At 37.9% G+C, this 21,847-nt stretch overlaps 1 pseudogene; it reads right to left on the bottom strand.

Moving 5' to 3' along the window:
• Positions 1-16,206: 16,206 nt before the first annotated feature.
• On the bottom strand, positions 16,207-21,582 carry LOC110192142 (LYR motif-containing protein 1 pseudogene; annotated as a pseudogene).
• Between the last annotated feature and the right edge of the window lie 265 nt (positions 21,583-21,847).

The raw sequence follows: 21,847 nt of genomic DNA, 5'->3' as shown, positions 1-21,847 counted from the left end.
CCTATCCACTGCACCACCCAGCTCCTTAACAACTTGCTGGGCTTGATGGTCCCTGAGGTCCTTCCCAACTCTGAGAATCTGGGATTCTTTTCAAAGATCTATACACAATCACTAATTAGTTTTCACCTCATTTTTCTGTGTATGGCACCATGGTTGGGTGCCCATTTTTGCTGTTGATGTTTTTCTTTTACACCAACCACATCCGCAAATATGTTTTCCTCAGGTTAAATACACATACCTACACATACACACACACGCACACACACACATTCTGTCTCTCTCTCTGTCTCTCTCTCTCTCTCTCTTTCTTTCTCTGCAGAGGAGCTAGTTTTCTTCACAGTTTTACATGTATCTCTTTGACCAGGATTTCTGGGAATCAGAGCCAGGGTCAGTCATAACCCAAAAGGGAAGGACCTCTAATGCTAAATCCAGGAACCATGCCCCGTCTTGATTTGGATGAATCCCCTGACCCAAATGAGACTCCTGACCTATTGTCCCCAGTGGAATGTTTCACTCAGGAAGAACACTGGGGATGTTACAGCCTGAGGGAAACCCCTGGAAGTATATTGCTGACCAGTATTGCCTGTTACTACCAGTTAAATATCTTTAATTTCTCAATTTATTCTAATTATTCTTCATCACATCCATTTTTTTTATCATCTTGGGTAATTCATTTACTTCTATCATATTTGTAACCAGATTTTTTTCGACAGCTATGCCCCTTAGACTTTTTTCTTAGCACGTACTTAATTGCTTTGATATCTCCTCATAAATCAATCTTTGGAGCCTTTAAAACATTTCTATTGCCAATCATGGAATGCCCTCCTATTGCGTGGAGCTAATAATGAATTACTCCAAATTGAAAAATGTCTTCTGGTCTTAGTCACTGAGTTATTTAGACAGATACTATTACCTCCCTGCTATACATCATAAGATACCCATATAAGAAGCTTCAAATCACAGTTCTTTTTTCCTGTAGTCCTTTGAGTATGTCAGGCACGTTTCTCATTTGCTATACTCCAGTCTATAGACATTGCTGCTGTCCAAGTTTTTGTCTTTCAGTGAGCATGTGAAGTTCTATTTAGTATTGCTGTTTATTGATTTAGTATCTTGAATTTTACAAGAAGTTTTCTTGAAGAGAGATGATAGCATGGTATTCTGTGAAGAACACTGGGTTTGGAGTCAGGTCAATGAGGGTGATGTCTCAGGTCCACCATGTATTAGCCAGGTGACCTTGGGCAAGTCAAAGGAGATTGGAATTCAGGTTTCACGGATTTAGTGCTGGGAGGAAACTCAGAGATTATCTAATTCAATAGGTGCCCAAACCTTATCCATTTTACAAATGAATGTGACCCTGAGGCCAGAGAATTCAATGATTTGCCAAATGTGTGCACAGGTAATTAATGAAGGAAACTTCAATGACTCTCTCTTACTTCTAGAATAAAATTTTTTTTTCTAAAAAAACCCCCCAAAACCCAAACTCCTCTGTTTAAGGTTTTTAAGCACTTTGCAAGCTGACTCCAACCTATCTTTTCAGCCTCATCATATATTGTTTCCCTTTATATACACTCTGAACTAGCCAAAGGATCCTTCCTGCTGTTTCTCACACATGACACTTATCCTGTCTCTGTGCCTTTTTCTTGGTCATCCCCCACATCTAGAATGCATTACTTCATTCCCCCTCCTCTCACCTGTTGGAATCTCTTTAAGACTAAATTCAAGCCCAGGCAGCTAGGTGGCCCAGTGGATAGAGCACCAGCCTTGGATTCAGGAGGACTTGAGTTCAAATCTGGCGTCAGACAGATAACATTCACTAGCTGTGTGACCCTGGGCAAGTCACTTTACCCCATTGCCTAGCCAAAAAAATGATAAGATCAAACTGAAGCTTTTCTTGATCCTTTTATTCATTATATATGTAATATATAGTATATACTTCACTGAATCACATTTGATTTGCTTGAGGGGGAAAGAGACTTCAGCAATCATCTAGTCCAACCCATACACATGAAAAGAATGTCTAGTAGAATATATGCAGAGAAATGGTAACCCAGGCCTTGCTCAAAGACAGCTAGGTAGCAAAGTAATTAGAGCCCTGGGCCTGGAGTTCCTGTCCATCAGGAAGAGTGGCGTTCACATCTGGCTTCAGATACTTACTAGCTGGGTGAACTTACTAGCTGTCAAGTCACTTAAACTCTGTGCCTTAGTTTCTTCAACTGTAAAATGAGTTAATAATAGCACTTACTTCCAAGGGTTGTTGTGAGGACCAAAGGATATAATATTTGCAAAGTGTGACTGGTACATAGTATGTGCTTAATAAATGCTTGTTTCTTTCCTTCCAAAAAATAGAACACATCACCACTAAGGCAGTCCATTCTACCCCATTCTACCTTTGGACAGTTCTAATTATTTGGAAGCTTTTCCTTAAAGATAAGTCCTAATTTCCCTCCTTGCAACTTCTACTCATTATTGTAACCAGTAATCATATGACCTGAATTCAACACCCTTAATCATCTTGGTTTCCTTTCTCAGTGCATTCTTAAACTTATCAATGTCCTTTTTAACTGTGGTACCCAGAAGTGAACATAAAACTTCAGGTGAGCTCAGACAAGAGCAGAGTACAAGGGGCATTAACATCTACACATTCATGGACGTTGTGCCTTTTTAAATGGAGCCTAGAGTCATTTCCTTTAATTGACTGCCCCACTATGCAACGGAGAGCAGCTAGGTGATTCAGTGGATAGTGCTTTTCAGACACATACTAGCTGTGTGATCCTGGGCAAGATGCTTAACCCTGTTTGCCTCAGTTTCCTCATCTGTAAAATGATCTGGAGACAGAAATGGCAAACCACTCCAGTGTCTTTGCCAAGAAAGCCCCGAATGCGGTCACAAAGAATCAGACATGACTGAACAATAAAACCATACAGCTGACTAATATTGAGCTTACAGTCTGTTAGAACTCTCAGAATGGCTGTTTTCTAGCCATTCATTTCTCCTCTGTCTTGCAATTATAAAGTTGATTTTTTTTTTATCCAGAGTGTAAGACTTTACATTTGTATTTATTTCACCAGCACTCAAGTCATAGTAGGTGCTAACTAGATGCTTATTGATTGATAGGGTTGCATTTCTTTAAATTCAACCCATTAAGAGGTTTGTGGATCTTTATCATCCCGTGTGTTTTCTGTTCCTTATAGTTTTGTGTTCTGTGCACATTTGAAGAGTGTTCCATGTATTCTAAGTCATTGTTAAATAAAATTTATTGAACATATTAAACATCACAAGACAAGGGTAGGTACCTGGAATTCTCTACTAGAGATCTCCTGCCCTGTTGACATTGAGTCATTAATAATTACTCTTTGAGTTCATCAATCCAACCATCCATGTAAGTACATGTGATCTCCTTCATTAGAATGTAAGCTTCTTGAAGTCAGAAAAATCTTTTACTTTTGTCTTTTATTCTTATCACTTAGCAGCACAGGGCCTGGTACATAGTGAAAAATTAAATCATGTTTGTTCCTGATTGAACAAAATCTGGTCCTCTGATACCAAACCCAGTAGTCTTTTTCTTAATTATAACATTGTGCCTCCACTGCTCATAAGCCATTTGACCTTGGGCAGATTACACATCTTAATCTTTCTTAGGCTCAGTTTTCTTAACCTTAAGATGAACATTCAACAATCCAACATTCAATTCAACTAACATTTATTAGGGGTCTAGATCTCCCACTTTGTTAGCATGGCCTTTACAAACCCAACTTCATCTCCATGCCACCAGGAGCCGTAGAATGTAAGCTTCTTAAAGGCAAGGACTTTTTGATTTAAAATAAATGAATGAATAAATTAATGATAGATAAATAAATGAATGAATTTGTATCCCCAACAGAGTATAGTGTCTGGCACACAGTATGTACATAAGAAATGTTTTGTTGATTGATTGATTAAGAATTTACTAGTCAATACATAATTATGAAATATTTGATGTATAAATTATTATTATGACTACCATATAATTATATTATAATTAATATACAATTTTCCCATCAAGAGACTCTTTCTGTTGATGAAGATTATAATTTTCCTGTGAAATGATAATTTCTGTGGCCTTTAAGTCACCTCCTCATAACTAGACTTCTAGTGATTTATTATTATATTAATTATAATCATCATCATCATCATCATTGTCATCCTTCTCCTCCTCCTCCTCCTCCTCCTCATCATCATCATTATTATCTCCATCCAAGGTGGTTGACATTTTCTCATTCTTTGGACACTTCTTGTCCCTAATCTTACTTAGAAATTTCAATGAGGAAATTCTTCACCCCACTCCTATTACTTTAAAATGGAGGTCAAGTCAGCATGGATCTTTGGATGATTTACTCCAGGCAGAATGACGTCAATTATAAATGGTGAGCTCTCTCTTATGCACACAATCTACTTCTTGAAGACAAATGAAGACACATTTATTTGCATCTGGCAGGTGAAGACAAGGTTTCATTCTGCTAGAGTAACCAATTAACATTTGTGTAGTAACATCCCAGATTCAGTCCACTCTCAATTAATTAATGAATCAACCAACCACAAGCATTTATTAATGCTGTGTACCAGGTACTGTGCTAGGTACAAGAAATACGTATAAAGGAATGAAGTAATTTCTATCTGGAAGGAGTTTACAGTCTAGAAGGGGTGGGGATAGACAATTAATACATATATGAGAATATACAATGTGTGGTGTGTATATATAGATACATATATGTGTATATATACATACATGCATACTCATATATACAGATACATACACACAAACATACACACACACACACACACATATATATATATGTATAAATCATGATGCTTGAGATGCATCTACAAAGAAGAGAAAGAGTCTGTAAAGCAGAGATAAGAGAAAGGAACATTGTACACAGCTAGTGTAAAGACAAAGAGAAGGGAGATAGGGTGTGGTTTGGAAAGATCAGTTTGACTTGACTTCAGAATGTAGGAGGGGAATAATATATGGTGAAGCTACAAAGATAGGGTGGAGCCTGGCTGTGAAAATCTTTGAAAGCTAAACAGAGGATGGTATATAGGGTACACCAAAAGTTTTACTGCAGTTTTAAGCTTTTAAAGCTAAAGGTAAGGGTTTAAGCTATTAGAACTTAAAGCTGTCTTGATTTTTGGGACATGCTACATGTTATTCTAGATTCAGGAGGGAGCTACTGGACTTTATTAAATAAAAGAGTCGCGTGGGCATATCTCCCCCGAACAGGGAGACTCCACTGCAGAGCAACAGTTAGTGCCGCAGAGACAAGTATGATGTAGTGGAAAGTTCATGACCTTGGAGTCCTGACTTTGGTTACCAGCTTTACCACTTCACATCTGTGAAGTTTTGTTTCATTGTTTTGATCCTCTTCTCCTTCCTGGCACGATGGGATCTTAGATTTAGAGTCACAAGGGAGTATAATGGTCTTGTAATTCAACTTCCTCATAGTATAGTTGAGAAAACTGAAGACCAGAGTGGTTTGAACATGACATATCCTCCAAGCAAGGGCAGCCCTGACCTTATCCCTGAAGATCCCACTCTCCCCATAAGGAATGTGTTGAAAGGGCCTTGAAGTGTCTCCTTTCCAAGTGAATTCCTTTGTCTAGGGAAACACTTCTGCCTCCTAAATATATCCTGGGCAATATCCTCAGAAAGTATGGGACAGGGGCAGCTAGGTGGTGCAGTGGATAGAGCACCAGCCCTGAAGTCAAGAGGACCTGAGTTCAAATGCGGCCTCAGACCAAACACTTGGCACTTACTAGCTGTGCAACCCTGGGCAAGTCACTTAACCCCAATTGCCTAAAAAAAAAAATTATGGGACATAAATTTTCTCTTTATCATGGGCAGATTTTGGATAGGGGTCTGCTTCCCAGTCACCTTTGCTTGTCTTTGGGATTCCAAAGAATCTGCCCCTCCCAGGTAGAAGGATCTGAATGTCCTTGTCCTTGGGTTGGAAGTGTTATCTAGAGGTCACACCCCAGCACACACAGTAGATGCTTCGTAAATATTTATTGATTGAGTGATTGATTCAGTCTGACACTCATCCCTGGGCTTCCTAGATGCTGAACAGCAATGCTGCCTGAAGTGAACCTGGCTTCAAGGAGTGACATCTCTTCTGTAGACCTAATTTCCTATTTCTCATCCCAGAACCATGGAGAAGTTGAGAATCTCTCTGTTTGCCTTGATAGGGGCCCACTATGGGGAGGAAATCTCTATTTTGGTGCTTGCAGGGCAAAAGAGGTGAAACTTATTCCCACAGAGCAACACTACCACACAGGAATGGCAATCATGGGAGAGGGACACATGCCAACAAGAAACAACATAGGGGATGTTGCCATCACTCACTGTCCTCAGCTTCACGGAAATAGGCTAGTGCCTTGTACGTGCAAAAAGCTGTACACTTTGATCCAAGGTCCCAAGCCACTTAGAGGTCAAACTTATGTGTAATGAATTTTAGACAAAGAGCTGATGCTACACTATAGGAAACTTCCCTGTCACCTGTGGGTCAAAGTAGTGGGGAACCTGGACAACTAAAATCTGGGTACTATGTTACTTGCCTGATAAGGAATGAGGGACAACTCAGCTTAACTCAAACTGTCCTATAGCAACCAAGTGGCTGGGGGTAGGGGGAAAGCAGAAGACTAACCTCTGGGTCAGTTGAATATGCATACTAGGGGCTGGGGATGTGCCAGTCAAACCAGTTTTCACCAGCTCTAGGGCAAAGCCCTGATTATGACACCCTTGTTATGGTTCTGACAATTAGTTTTATATACGGTGTGTCTTCTCTCCAAACGTTAATCTTTTTTTTTTTACTTGGCATAGAACACTTGTACAAATTTCTTGGGACAAGAAATAATTTTGAATTAGTTTCATTTAATGACAACAATGGTGAGGCCTATATCCTTCTACCAGTACTAAACTGACTTGGAATATCTAGCTTGGAAGAGATAAAACCAAATTGAGCTGATTTTTTTTACCTTTACTTACTTCCATGTTAGTTGAATGCTAGATTGTTTATTTTTTTCCTTGTACATTGAACATGTTTTGGTTATGTTTTAATTCCATTAAAATAATTCATTAAGAATTGATATTACTCCAAAGAAATCTAAAAAAAAAAAAAACCCCTGTAGCTCTTATAGAGAACACTTCAATTTCTTTTAGAGATATTGCAGTAGCTCTGAATGTGGAAAAGCTAGATATTTCAAGGATCATTTAAGCCCAGATGAAACAAGATCAATTTCACTGAAGCACAAAGAAAAATGTAGTCAAAAACATAAAACAAAGCTTAGAACTGGAATACTTTGTTTCATTAAAGCCTAATTAATCCTCAGAAAATAGGCAAAAGCATTCAAAGGGAGTTGGCAGCTAGAGGACTTGGTTCTTCTACGATGTAGTGTAGGCTTCTTAGTGTTGGAAGAGTAGTGAGAACAGTTTTTTTTTTTTAATAGATGCTGTTTCTAGGAAGGGAAAAAAAAACCCAAAACTTGCCTTCAATAAGGCAATGCAAAGACTGGAGTACTGAAGATTGGGGAAAAATAAAAGTAATTTTTGTTGAAGAAACTTGTTTTTTCATTCCAACTTATATCAAAATTGTTGTCAGAATTCCAGATTTGCCTTTAATATTTGGTCATCTTTGTCGTAGTGTAAAATATCTCTAAAAATGTTTTTTGGATATTCTTACTTTCGGGGGGCCTAGAATTCCTATACCCAGGAAAGGGGTAAATTTGGTTTTATATATGTGTGTGTGTGTGTGTGTGTATATGTGTATGCATGTATATATACATATACATATTTCATGGTATAATTATATATGTAAATATATAGCATATATATGATATGTGGGATATGATATATAATCTAATATTTTATATATAGTTATACTGAGAAGCAAAGTTGTTGTGGAGTTACAGAAAATTTGACCGTGGAGATATAATACTACAACATGATTTTGTGCCATGTCACATGTCCTGAAATATTAAGAAATTTATCCAACAGATGAACATAAACATGCTTCAGTGGCCTGGGAACTCACATGATTGAAACCCCATGGAAAATCTGTGGTCTATATACTCAAGGTTAGAATTAGAAAATAGACTTTTTTTTAAATCAATGGTATAATTAATAATCCAATGTGATAAAAAATATAATTTTATTTTGATTCCAAATTGTATAAAATAAATGACTGTAACAAAAGAAAATATTTTATGTTAAGTTTTAAAAAATATATAAAGTATTGTAAAGTTTGTTGTAAATCAGTAAGTTTAATCCTTTTATTTTTGTCCCAGTTAATTTGTACACCACTTAAACATTTGTTGAATGATGACTAAATATTACAAAGAGAAAGGGTTTTGGTAGTGAGTAAGCAAAACTCCTTGACACAGTCTGCAGATTCCTTCAGCTAAAGTTCTCTTGTGCAACCATGAAGCCCATTTATTCTCACTGTGGTCTTAAATTTGAGCAGCAAAAATCCATACACACCCGTGTTCTAATCTACACACAGAAAGGATCAGAAAAAATAAAAAAGCCACGTCTAACTGTTACCATATACAAGCAGGTATTTAAAAAATCCACACCTCAGGGTACCAATAACTATCCTGAAAACAACCTAGTTAAAAAAAAAAGTCAAAACCTCCAAACTTGCTGGAAGCATCTGTTTACTTTGGTGCTCAATGAAAAATGTATGTTTACCATGGCAATCCCTGCAAGACATGCTGCATATTGTGCTTCTGAGATGCAGAGAGTTTTTGTGAGAAAAACAAAAATTAAAAAAGAAAAACAGATCATTATGAGTATCTTTACATATTCAAAGATACGACTTGATACCTTTCAGGGACATGTTCTTGATTTTGAAATGAATCCTGGCATAATGCAGATGGAATAGGAGATGACCCTCCAGGGTCCCCTCTAACCCAAAAGGCTTCCCAATTTTACAGTGTCTGGTTATTCTACTGTGACTTATGAAGAGAGACTTCAAGTAATTTATCTTGGCAAATAAACAGCAGTGAGAGAACAGGCCCCAAGTTATGGCTTATAGGGAAAGTGGAAGGCAAGATAGTGAGTCGGTTAAGAGCTAGCACAGTATTTTCGAAGTGCTGAGAGAAGGGACTGAGACAATCAGCCCTTAACATCCCTCTGTTTGCCCACTCTGTCTGCTACCTTTCCTCCACCAGTTACTTTCTTATCTTTCAATGTGTCTTCTAGAAACTTCTGATAGTTGCTGAAGGTCCTTTACTTGGTTAGATTAAGAAATTTTAGATATAGAAGAGACCTTAGAATATTGTTTGTTGTACCCTAAAATGTTTGAAATGCAAGAGCCCATGAAATATAGAAAAATAGAAGATACTTATGGCTGAGTGATTTTGGATGCATTATTTAAACTTTCAGTGCTCCTATACAATTATATAGAGATGGGGACTTGACCTGTGTTTCACTGGTATAGAGAATTCCCTGGTGAATAAACCTCTACCAATTGTCACTTCTGTGACTCATGAAGTTGCCTAGAGAACTCAGATATTAAATAACTTTTCTAGTCACATAGCCAGTATGTGTCAGAGGGGAGACTAGAACTCAGGGCATTCTGGCTCTAATCAATTCTGTCTATGCTATATTATACCACCTATCATAATCATTGACTTTTGCTATGATATTTAAGAAAAGCACGTGGTCTCCAGGTGTCATTTTTGTCAAAATATTGTCAAGAATAATGCTGTTCTTAACACTTATTTTTGTGAATGCCTCTGTTTTGGGAAGTAGAAGTCATGGAATGCAGGGAATACAAAGTAGAGGTGGCTACTTTGTTTTTTTTTTCCCTGTTCAAGGTTTTCACAAATGGATAACATTTGAGAGACCACCTTTCTCGATGGTGAACAATCCTTTGACTTTGACTTGCTTCCTCCAATCTTTCCGAGGCATGGGCTGTAGTAGAGAACCTTCCGTGAAGTTGACTGTTTAGGTCAGGGACTGTGATCAGCTTTAATGTTTCAATTCTTGAGACAAGAATAAAACACCTAGTCACTCATAGGGTAAGTCATCACATTAGGTAGCATCTTATCATCATCTGTTTTGCAGATGAGGAAACAATAACTCAGATTGAAAGACTTTCCTAGGGTCACATAGAAAAACATAATTGAAGGTCAAATTCCCTCTGGTTCTAAAATTAGTGTGTAATAAGTAGCACCATGGGCAGCTATGTGGTACAGCACTATGCCTAGAGTCAGGAAGACCCTGAAAGATCAGAGTTTATGTTTGACCTCATACACTTACCAGCTGTGTGACCCTGGGCAAGTCACTTAACCCCTACTTGCATAAAACTGGAGGAAGAAATGGCAAACCACTCCAGTATCTTTACCAAGAAAACCTCATGGGCAGTAGGTCCACAGGGTCATGAAGAATCTGACATAACTGAATAATGACAACATCAACTAGCATTAATATATCACTTTAAGGTTTGCAAAGTGCTTTCTAAATATTATCATGTTTGATGCTTACAACAATCTTGGGAAGTAGCTGTTATTCTTTCCATTAGGTAGAATTTAAATGACTTAATGAGTGTTACATAAGTGTTTGATGCTGGATTTGAACTCAGGTTTTCTTGACTACAGGTCCAACATTCAGTACATTCTTACTTAGTTGCCATGTATATTGTGCTAAATTTTTTAGGTCCTTTTCAGCTGTTATTGAATCACTGAAAGTAAAAGTGGAAAGGGAAATAACAGGCCATCTAATCCATCTCGTAGCTAAGCAACATTGCAGTGATTGCACTGGTATCTAATATATCACTGAAAAGGTCAGCCAGTCAACAAGAATCTATTAAACACTTTGTTTTTGTTGTTATTCGTTGTTCAGTCATTTCAGTCATGTCAGACTCTTCATGACCCCATTTGGGGTTTTCTTGGCAAATGTAGTGGAGTTGTTTCCATTTCTCTCTGCAGCTCATTTTACAGATGAGAAAATGGACAAACAGGGTTAAATGACTGGTACAGGGTCACTTAGGCTAGTAAGTGTCTGACACAGGATTTGAACTTGGGAGGATGAGTCTTCCTGACCCCAGGCCCTGCACTCTATCCACTCTGCCACCTAACTGCTATGTGCCACCTTAGAAATACCCTTCCATCCTTGTAGCCCCTCCTCATTAAATACTTACTCGATGCCACATTACATCCTGGGCCATCTGCAGTCATCCTGATTGATATTTGGCCACTGGACATACATGGCAGTGGTGGAGAAAGTGACTTTGCACAGCCTTCCCTCACTCAAATCTAACTGAATTGCAAGTCATGTCATCATCTCCCTGATGTCATGGTCCTCTTTGAGAAGAAAGGAAAAACCACAACCACAACTAAGCCAAATACTTTGTAAGTGCTGAGAATACAAATAAAAGCAAAGAGGAAGATAGTTCTGCCGGCAAGGAGCTTACATTCTAATAGGGGAAGGTAAGACATAAAAGAAAGCTAAAGGTGGGGAGGCCAGTGAAGAAGGATTTCAGCCTGATGAGTATTGAAGACTTGATTGGCCTGGGTACCCTCCTTAAATGGAGGTTTTGAGAGGAGCCATCTAATCAGAGGAGAGACTACTTCTAAGGTTTGAATGGTAGAGCTGGATTTGCTCTTCCAGTGTGAGGGGTTTTCTGGTGGCATGAAGAAAGATTCAGAGTATAGTGGGCTGAAAAGTGTTTGCATTTTTTATTATTCTGTGATTGAAAATTTCCAGCAAGGAAGGAAGCACTACAGCTTATACAGCTGTAGTTGTTAAGAAGCTTTTCCTTACATCAAGCCTAAATCTACTTCTCTGTAATACATATATACAACCCCATGCTCCCATCATAAGTCTGCTTCTACCCTTGAAGGCCCAGCTGAACTAGTTTAATCCCCCTCTTCCACACTGAGATAATTGAGATATCCCCTTGAAATTATTAGCATCTCCTGTCAAGGCCCACCTAAGTCTACACTTTACATTAAACAATGCTCAGTGGTTGTTCAGACTTGATGTCTCCAAAAGTGATAATAATTTGCAAAACTCAACTGATTCTTGGAAGACAAGTTCTTCAGTCCTTTCATCTTAGAGTCACCCTCTTCTTGATGTATTTTGGTATATCTTTAGGTTTCTCAAAAATATGTCACCCAGAACAGAGTATTCCAGGTGTGTTCTAAACAGGGCAGAATACAGTGGTGCCATAACCTCCCTTGTTGGAGACACCATGCTTCCCCTTAATGTAGCCTAAGAAAGCACCATCCTTTGGAGGTAGGAGTAGTATGGGAAGTGGGAAGGAGAGGGAGGAACTGCTATGTCAGGCCTCTACAAAGGCCTACTTCTAAGACCTGTAGAATTTTCTGGACCATAGTGTCCCAACATGGCCATTATTCAGGTGAGTATATGTAAATTAAAATGTAAACTCCTTGAGGACAGGGACTATCTATGACTTTCTGTTCTATGTCCACAACTTGTAATGGACACTAGTAATCATTTATTATATGCTCTTTCATTTATTCATTCATCCAACCATTCGTTCATTCAGTCACCTTTAAAAAGAAAACAAACTCATGACATGAGAAACTAATCAGTATAGTGACATACAGTAAGCATTAGGTGGGCTCATGTGTTGGATAATCAAAACATCTGGTTGAAAAGTGAGTCATTCTGATGTTTAACAATGTGAAACCAAGCATATAAATATTTCCTTAAAATTGATTTTTAAAAACTTTTTTAGCCAGATGGTTTGTCAAGATAGAGCATAGCTAATGATATTACTATATCATTGGGTTCATCTCCATCCGAAAAGGAGGAATGAGGTTGGTTAAGAAGTGCTCACTAACATTTTAACTTTCTTCTTTACCTTTTAATTATACAAATTTAGAATGTTCACGTTAGATAGGAATATAAAAAATAGAATGTTATAACATAAAACAATGAATGTTAGATCTGGAAGAAAGCATAGAATGTAGAATATTGAAATACAGAGTCTATAACGCAGATGATTACAACACAATTATCTGCATTTCTGTTTGTGACCTAGATGTCCCTTTCAACTGCTTTTCCGCTTACGGTTTTGCAAAGGCTCAAAGTCAAGTTAGTTAGGAAACTCGAAAGTAGCTCCCATTGGAGCTAGTTGTTGATTTGCTAGTTGCAGCCTTGATCCTGTCCTCCAGTTTCATCCAACATTGGCTTTTCATCTGAATTGTATACACGTCTTATTGACCATTAGAATGGAAGCTCTTTAAGGGCTTGGGCTGTTTTTGCCTTTTTTTTTTCTGTGCCTCTAGAGCTTATCACAGGTCTTGGTTATTATATATATATATATATAATATATATATATATATATATATATATATATATATATATATATATACACACATATATATATACGTATATATACGTATATATACGTATACATATATGTATATATATATACATATATACGTATACATATATACATACGTATATATATACGTATACATATATACGTACATATACGTATACATATATACATACGTACATATACGTATACATATATACATACGTACATATACGTATACATACATACGTACGTATACGTATACATACATACGTATACGTATACGTATACGTATGTATACGTATATATGTATATATATACGTATATATACGTATATATATGTGTATATATATATATATGTATATATATATATATGTATATAAATTAATAAAGGCTTAACAAATGCTTGTTGACTGATTGTATACCTGCTCACCTCTCAAAAGAAAGGTTTCAGTGGAAGCAAGGGCAGGCATAGAGAAACTCCTTCTGACCACACCATTAGATTCATCATTCATAGGATGATAGGTTCTATGAGGAACATGAAAAGTTCCTCAGAGGTCAGCTGTCATCCCCTCCACCCCATGTTAGCAATAAGAAAACTGAGGTACTTTGAGGTTAAGTGACTTGCACAAAATCATAAGTCACAGTGTAACAGGAGACTGGCCATTGAGGACTCTATCCTAGGATAATGTGTAGGGAATCCACATGGATGCTGATGAGCTTGTTTCTGGGCATGTGTGGTGAAGGCCTCTGCTTTTCATCTCAGCACATATGTGGGTAATCTTAGTCAAAATTGGGATTTTAGCTGGGACTCAAAGGAAGTCAGAGAAGCTGAGGAACAGAGATGAAGAAGAGAGAATTCCAGGCATGAAGAAAGGGGAACATCAAAGATGCCCCTCCATTTTTTTTCATTGCTTAGTATTTAACCCAGTTCTCATGGGTTCTCTTCCCCTCACACGTAACCCCCTACCGCTGCCAACATTTGTCAGTTTTTCCCCTACTATTGGAGTTTTACTTACTCCTTTTCTTTCTTTCTTTTATTTAGTTAGCTACTGCTTTTTCTCCTTTTTCACCGTCTGCATAAATGTTTTTTTTTCCTCTTAGTTAAGGATTAATTCAAAATTCTACTTCCTTTTCTTTCCTCCAACTTTTTTGTTTGTTGGGTTTTTGTCTGTATGCCTTTTTTCTCTTCATTAATATTTTCTCCTTTTTGTATATTTTAAACTTTTATTCTTTGATTTGTGAACCTTATATTTATTCTTTTTTTAGTTTCTGTGTTCCTCATGGAATTAAAGCTAATAAAATACCAAGTTTGACTTTCCTCTTCTGAACAATCTCTATGTTATTTCCTTGTATATCTTGCCCTCTTCTTTTTTTTTTTCCTTCTGTTGTGCCATACTCTTAGAAGTATCAATTCCTGAGAGAGGCAGCAAGGATATAAACATTGCCCAATGTTAGAAATTTCCTCATGTCTCAAATTGTGTTGCAATTCTACGCCATCCTCCCTATCAGCATTTTGTTTTCTATGTGCCATAGAATCTCTTCTCTGGGTCTGTGGTCTCTTTCCCTTCTGGATACTAGTCATCTGCAGGACTTATGATTTCCTTTATCTTGATGCTATATGTTGTCCATGGAAGTCATTGAACTTTCTTAGAAGTGATCTCTCTTAGAAAAATAGATTAGTACCATTTTAGGGTTCTCATCTCCCATTACAGAGTATAACTCTCCACCATTGGGGTATTCTTTAGTGGGAATTTTGTTCCCCCTTTCTGATAATTCAAGCTCATAGCACCCTTTTTTTTTGTAATGAACCATTTTTATTGAAGATTTTCATCATCTTTGAAAACAAAACACTGATGTCCAGTGACTGTCAGTGGGGTTTCCCCTTGCTTTACCACAAAGGCACAGTCCTTTCTTTCTCCTTTTGATCTAGATTTTCCTTCTCCTGTTTGTACACAATTTCAAATCAGCCTAGCCTTGCAATTTATATGGCATGTTCTTCTGCTTGTGAGATTCTAATTTTGTTGTCAATTAGAAATAGTGATTACATTTACCTATTGTAGTATGAGTTTGCAGTGAGGCTTTGATGCCAGAATTATAACTCATATGTTTTAGAATTTGTTTGTACAAAGTATGCATTTGATGGACAGAATTAAATACATCAATTCCTGAAAATTTGGGATATTTCCCTCCTCCCCAAAATTTCCCTGAGATACTATGATATTTTCCACCAACAGTTAAGGAGACGATGGGACTAGAGTATATATGATGAATTCTGCTAGTGTGGTAAAGGAGAAACTAGCCTACTTGAATATTAATGAAAAGTATATCTTTGAGTCAAGAGAGCCAAAAAAAGATATCAGTAGAACAACTAAAACATAAAAAGGCTTATTTTAAATATATCCATAACTTAAATACAAAACAAAATAAGGCCCACAGAGATTTACGTTTGAGGCTAGTATCTGATTGCCATAGTAATTTTTAGAACTTTTAAGAAAGCTGCTAACAGGTACTGCCATATCTCTACTCCGCAGCATCCTCTGTGTATACAGCTACATTATTTCCAAAAAAATTAATTTTTAAAATTTAAATTTAAGCCCAATTCTTGCTATGTTCAGACTTTCATCTAAATGATCATTGGAAGTTAGCATATTTCTATCCAGTAGCAACACACTGATAACTGATAAATTCAAGGACATTAAATTAATGTTATTGAGAAGAAGGACCCAAATCTTTGAGTGTTTAAGAGAAATTACAGTGAAGACTCCATATTTTTTGTCCTTCCTTTCTTTGACTGGACTTAAGTAGAAAAGATTCATCATCTAGTTTGTGCTTAGGCCCTGCCTGGCTCACAGTTCATACGGAGAACCTGTTTCTTGGATTAAGAAACTTCATTGTGAGACCTGAGATATAATGGTTTGGAAAATTTTCTTAGCTTCTCCTAGGTTTGAAGTCCACAACTCTGTAGGGGAGTGAGGGCCATTGGAGGCAGGTGGATTGGCCTTGGATAAGGGATCTGATAATCCAGTCCTTTTTTAATTCATGCTGCACATTCATATATATATTGGTTATTTAGTTCTGAATCCGTAAGATTTTTGTTTTTCTGGAACAACATTCTGGCTTCATTTATAATGTACTGCTTTTCTCTGATGGTATCTTCTGTCTGCCCCGACGCTGCATGCCACCTCCTTGTAGGCCTGAAAATCTTGTGGTACAGGTTGAAAGCTTCTTGGGTTGCTGTTGTCCTCTCTTACACTCACGCTGTGTGCATCACACCTGCCCCGCCACCCACAGTGTGGAGGAGGAAAGGAGGGAGTATCGGGAGTTCTGTGGAGCTGGTGGGAACAGACTGGGGTCTGGCCTAGTGCCTTCTTTTCTCAGCATATTGTCACTCCACTCAGTGTATATATCTTATGTAGTTATTTACATGCTGTTTTTCCCATAAAAATTTGAGCTCCTGAATGGTAGAGACCTTTTTTTTTTGTCTTTCTATCCTCCTCATTTCTGCCTTCTGAGTTCCCTGGTTTCCTTCCCAAGTTAAATACTACCTTCTGCCAGAATCCTTTCCCAGGTCCCCTTAATGCTAGTGCCTTTCCTCTGTTTATTACCTCCAATTTATCCTGTGTATATCTTGCTTGTACATAGTTATTGGCATGTTGTTTGCCCCTTAGACTGTTAGCTTCTTTAGAACAGAGACTGGTTTTGCCTTTCGTTGTGTTTGAAGTGCTTAGCACAGTGACTGGCACATAGCAGGTGCTTGACAAGTGCTTATTAATTAATTCACTCCTCAGTGTCTTTTTCTACATCATCATCCATGTCACATTCCCTTACAGTGTGTGTACCCAAAGCTCTATCTTCGTCCTTCTTTCTCTCTCTCTTTTTTAAATCCCCACTCTCTCTATGATCTCATTAGCTTTCAGGAATTCAGTTATCATTTCTATGCAGGGGACTCCAAGGTGTATATATCCAGCACAGTCTCTTTGCTGAGTTCCATCACCTGGTCACCAATTGACTATCGAACATTTCAAACAGGATGTTCCATAGACATCTCAAGCTCAACATTTCCAAAGCAGAACTCATGATCTTTCCTCCAAAGGCCACTTATCTTCTGAACTTCTGTTTCTATAAAGAGTATCACCATTCTTTTAGACACTTAGATTTGGGACTTCAGTGTCATTCATGCTCAAATCTTGACTCTCACCCCACACAGTTAGTTGCAAAATATTGTCATTTTAACATCCTTAACACCTCTCATATCTGTCTCCTTTTCTCTACTCAGATAGCCACCACCTGAGTTCAGACCATTATTCCCTTTCAGCTACAAGATTGGAACATTTTTTCTTCTTCTTGGTTGTACATGAAACTGCAAATCTTTTATGTACAACTTGCTATTCCTTTTAAATAAATAAGTAAATAAATAATTATATATATATATATATATATACACACACACACATATATATATATATAATATGTACACACATAAATATATACATATATATGATAAAATTATCATGGAACTTTTTTCCCTTTTTTTCTCCTCTCTGCCCCACCCGAGAGATGACTAGCATTAGGCACAAGTATACATATATACATGTATGTGTGTGGGTGTGGGTGTATATACATATACACTCAAACACATATATAAAACCATTCTGTACATACTTCTGTTTATCAATTCTTTCTCTGCATGCAGATAGCATCTTCCTTCATATGTCCTTTGTAGTTAATATGGGCATTTATAATAGTAAAAATTATTTATCGACTCAAAGTTGTTCTTAAAACAATATTGTTGTTACTATATACAGTGTTCTCTTGGTTCTGCTCACTTTGCTCTGCATTATTTCATGCAAGTCTGTCTATGTTGTTCTAAGCTCATTGAGCTCATCATTTCTGTTGATGACTAACTCACAAGTACTGCTAATGATACTACTTGGAGTTGTTGCCTACATTCATAATTATCTGTCCTTCCAAACTCTCCTCTATTCTTAACCTCACTATTAATTTCAAGTATACCACCATGCTCATGATCACCTAGGCTCTAAAAGTGGATGTCATCTTTCACTCCACTTTCTCTTTCACCTTCCCCTTCCTCTTCCCCCTCTCCTGCCCCAATACACCATCCAATCTCATGCCAAGAACTTCTGATTTTATCTTAATAACGTCTCTTGTATATGTAACCATCTGTCCTTTGGCATTGCTGCCAGCCCAGTTCAGGCTGTCTTTACCTCATGCTGGGAGTACCTCAGTGTGCCAAGTCTCTCCTCAGTCTAGTCCACTTAGCTGCCAAAGTGATCTTCCTAAAGCTTAGGTCTGACTATATCACCCCCTCACTCAATAAACTCCAGTTGTAAAGTGCAGTCTGACCATGTCACTCCTCCAATCCAATAAAAAAACCAAAACAAACAAACAACTTCCATGCCTCCTTTTCACCCCTAGGATCAAATATGAAATTCTTTCTTTGGCATTCAAATTCATTTATAACCTGCCTTCCTTCAGTCTCCTCCAGGATCAATTATGATTTCTCTACTTGGCATTGAAAGGCTTTCATAACCTCCCCCTCTCCTTTCCAGACTTCTTTTCTAAAAATTAATTAATTAATTTTTAGTTTTCAGCATTCACTTCCACAAGATTTTGAGTTCCAAATTTTCTCCCCATCTCTCTCATCCCCCACCCCAAGATGGTGTGCATTCTGAATACCCCTTCCCCCAATCTGCTCTCCCTCTATCACCCCCCCCTTCTTTTATCCCCTTCCTCTTCTATTTTCCTGTAGCACAGGTTAGATTTCTATACCCTTTGTTTGTATATCTTATTTCCCAGTTTCGTGTAAAACAATTTTTAACATTTATTTTTAAAACTTTGAGTTCCAAATTCTCTCCCTCCCTCCCCACCCACCCTCATTGAGAAGGCAGGCAATTCAATATAGGTTATACATGTAGTCACACAAAACTTCCATAATAGTTGCGTTGTGAAAGACTATATTTTCCTCTCTCCTATCCTGCCCCCCCATTGTTTCTATTCTCTCCTTTGACCCTGATCCTCCTCAAAAGTGTTTGCCTGTGATTACCCCATCCCCTAATCTGCCTTCCCTTCTATCATCCCCTCTTCTCTAATCCCCTTCCTCCCTATTTTCCTGTAGGGTAAGATAAATTTCCATACTCAAATGAGAGTAAGTTTCGCTCATTCTCTCTCACCTCTGCCCTCTTCCCCTCTACCATAAAAGCTTTTTCTTCCCTTTTTCATGTGAGATAATTTACCCCATTGTACCTCTCCCTTTCTCCTTCTCCCAGTACAATCCTCTCTCACCCCTTAATTTTATTTTTTAGATATCATCCCTTCATATTCAACTCACCCGGTGCCCTCTGTTTCTTTCTTTCTTTCTTTCTTTCTTTCTTTCTATCTATCTATCTATCTATCTATCTATCTATCTATCTATTATCTATCTATCTATCTATGCTGCAACTACCCTAATACTGAGAAAGGTCTTATGAGTTACAAATATCATCTTTCCATGTAGGAATGTAAACAGTTCCACTTTAGTAAGTCCCTTGTGATTTCTCTTTCCTGTTTACTTTTTCATGCTTTTCTTGAGTCTTGTATTTGAAAGACAAATATTCTGTTCTGCTCTGGTCTTTTCATCAAGAGTACTTGCATGTGTTCTATTTCATTGAATATCCATTTTTTCTCCTGAAGGGTTATACTCAGTGTTGCTGGGTAGGTGATTCTTGGTATTAATCTTATCTCCTTTGACCTCCAGAATATCATATTCCAATCCCTCTGATCCCTTAATGTAGAAGCTGCTAAATCTTATGTTATCTTTATTGTGTTTCCACAAAATTTGAATTGTTTCTTTCTGGCTGCTTAAAATATTTTCTCCTTGACCTGGGAAATCTGGAATTTGGCTGTAATATTCCTAGGAGTTTTCCTTTGGGGATCTCTTTCAGGAGGTGATTAGTGTATTCTTTCAATTTCTATTTTACCCTCTGGTTCTGGAATATCAGAGCAGTTTTCCTCGATAATTTCTTGAAAGATGATGTCTAGGCTCTTTTTTTTGATCATGGCTTTCAGATAGTCCAATAATGTTTAAATTATCTCTCTTGGATCTGTTTTCCAGGGCAGTTTTTCCAGTGAGGTATTTCACATGGTCTTCTTTTTTTCATTTTTTGTAAATAATTCCTTGATTTCTCATAGAGTCATTAGCTCCTGTTTGCTTCATTCTGATTTTTTAAAAATTATTTTCATCAGTGAGCTTTTGGACCTCCTTTTCCATTTGGCCAGTTCTGCTTTTTAAGGTATTCTTCTCCTCATTGGCGTTTTGGACCTCATTTGTCATTTGGGTTAGGCTATTTTTTAAGGTGTTTTTTTCTTCAGTGTTTTTTTGGGTCACCTTTAGCAAGCTGTGTACCATGATTTTCGTTTTTCATGATTTTTGTGCATCACTCTCATTTCTCTTCCCAATTTTTCCTCTACTTCTCTTACTTGCTTTTCAAAATTCTTTTTGAGCTCTTCCATGGCATGGAACCAATTCATATTTTTCTTGGAGGCTTTGGATGTAGAAGCTTTGACTTTGTTGTCTTCTTCTGGTTGTATGCTTTATTCTTCTTTGTCACCAAAGAAAGATTCTATGGTCTGACTCGTTTTGCACTGCTTACTCATAATCCTAGCCAATTACTTGAGTTATAAACTTTCTGTTAAGGCAGGAGTCTGCTTCCAGTGTGGAGAAATTCTGTCCCAAGCTTCAGAGGTTTTGTGCAGCTGTTTTCTGAGATACTTCTAGGGACCTGTCAATTTTCAGTTCTTCCAAGGTGGTATGATCAAAGGAAAGGTGTTTACTCCTTTCCTGGCCTGTGCTCTGGTCTGTGAGTGACCACAAGCACTTTTTTTCTGCCTTGGAACTGTGAGGAGGATTCTCTCTTCACCACCACTATGAACTCTACCACGCCAGCACTTCTCCTTACCTCAGGACTGCCACCTAGGGCTGTGACCCAGATCCAAGCACAGGCAAAGCAAGAGAATCCTGCTTCAGCGCCAGCAGAGAGATCCCTGCAGTCCCTCTCTGTCAGACACTCAATTGCCCCCATCATATATGGGACAAGAGCTATGGAAGCAACCGCTGCTGCTGTGGCCGCCTCCCTGGGGCCGTTCTAGGGCTAGAGCTAGATCATGTTTGTCTCTCGCTGAGGTCCAACCTTTCCTGCTGACCTTCTGTGTTGTCTTTGGCAACTTGAGAAGTCTGGAGACTGCCACAGCTGCCCATGATTCAGTCTCTCCTCAGGGATTGCTCTGGACCCATCTTTGCCTGGGTGGCCCACGCCAAACTGTGCTCCTTTCTCAGCCTGAAGCAACAGACCTTTCCTATCCACCATCCAGGTTGTCTTGGGCTGGAAATTTGTTTCACTTTTGTCTTTTTGTGGGTCATGCTTCTCTAGAATTCATTTAGAGTCATTTTTTACAGGTATTTGTAAGAGTTTGGGGAGAACTCAAGCAAGTCAATGCTTTTCCTCTGCCATCTTGGCTCTGCC

Source organism: Phascolarctos cinereus, unplaced genomic scaffold, assembly GCF_003287225.1.
Source record: "Phascolarctos cinereus isolate Bilbo 61053 unplaced genomic scaffold, phaCin_HiC Scaffold_2;HRSCAF=192, whole genome shotgun sequence".
NCBI lineage: Eukaryota > Metazoa > Chordata > Mammalia > Diprotodontia > Phascolarctidae > Phascolarctos > Phascolarctos cinereus.
This window is presented reverse-complemented; position numbering and strand designations above follow the sequence as displayed.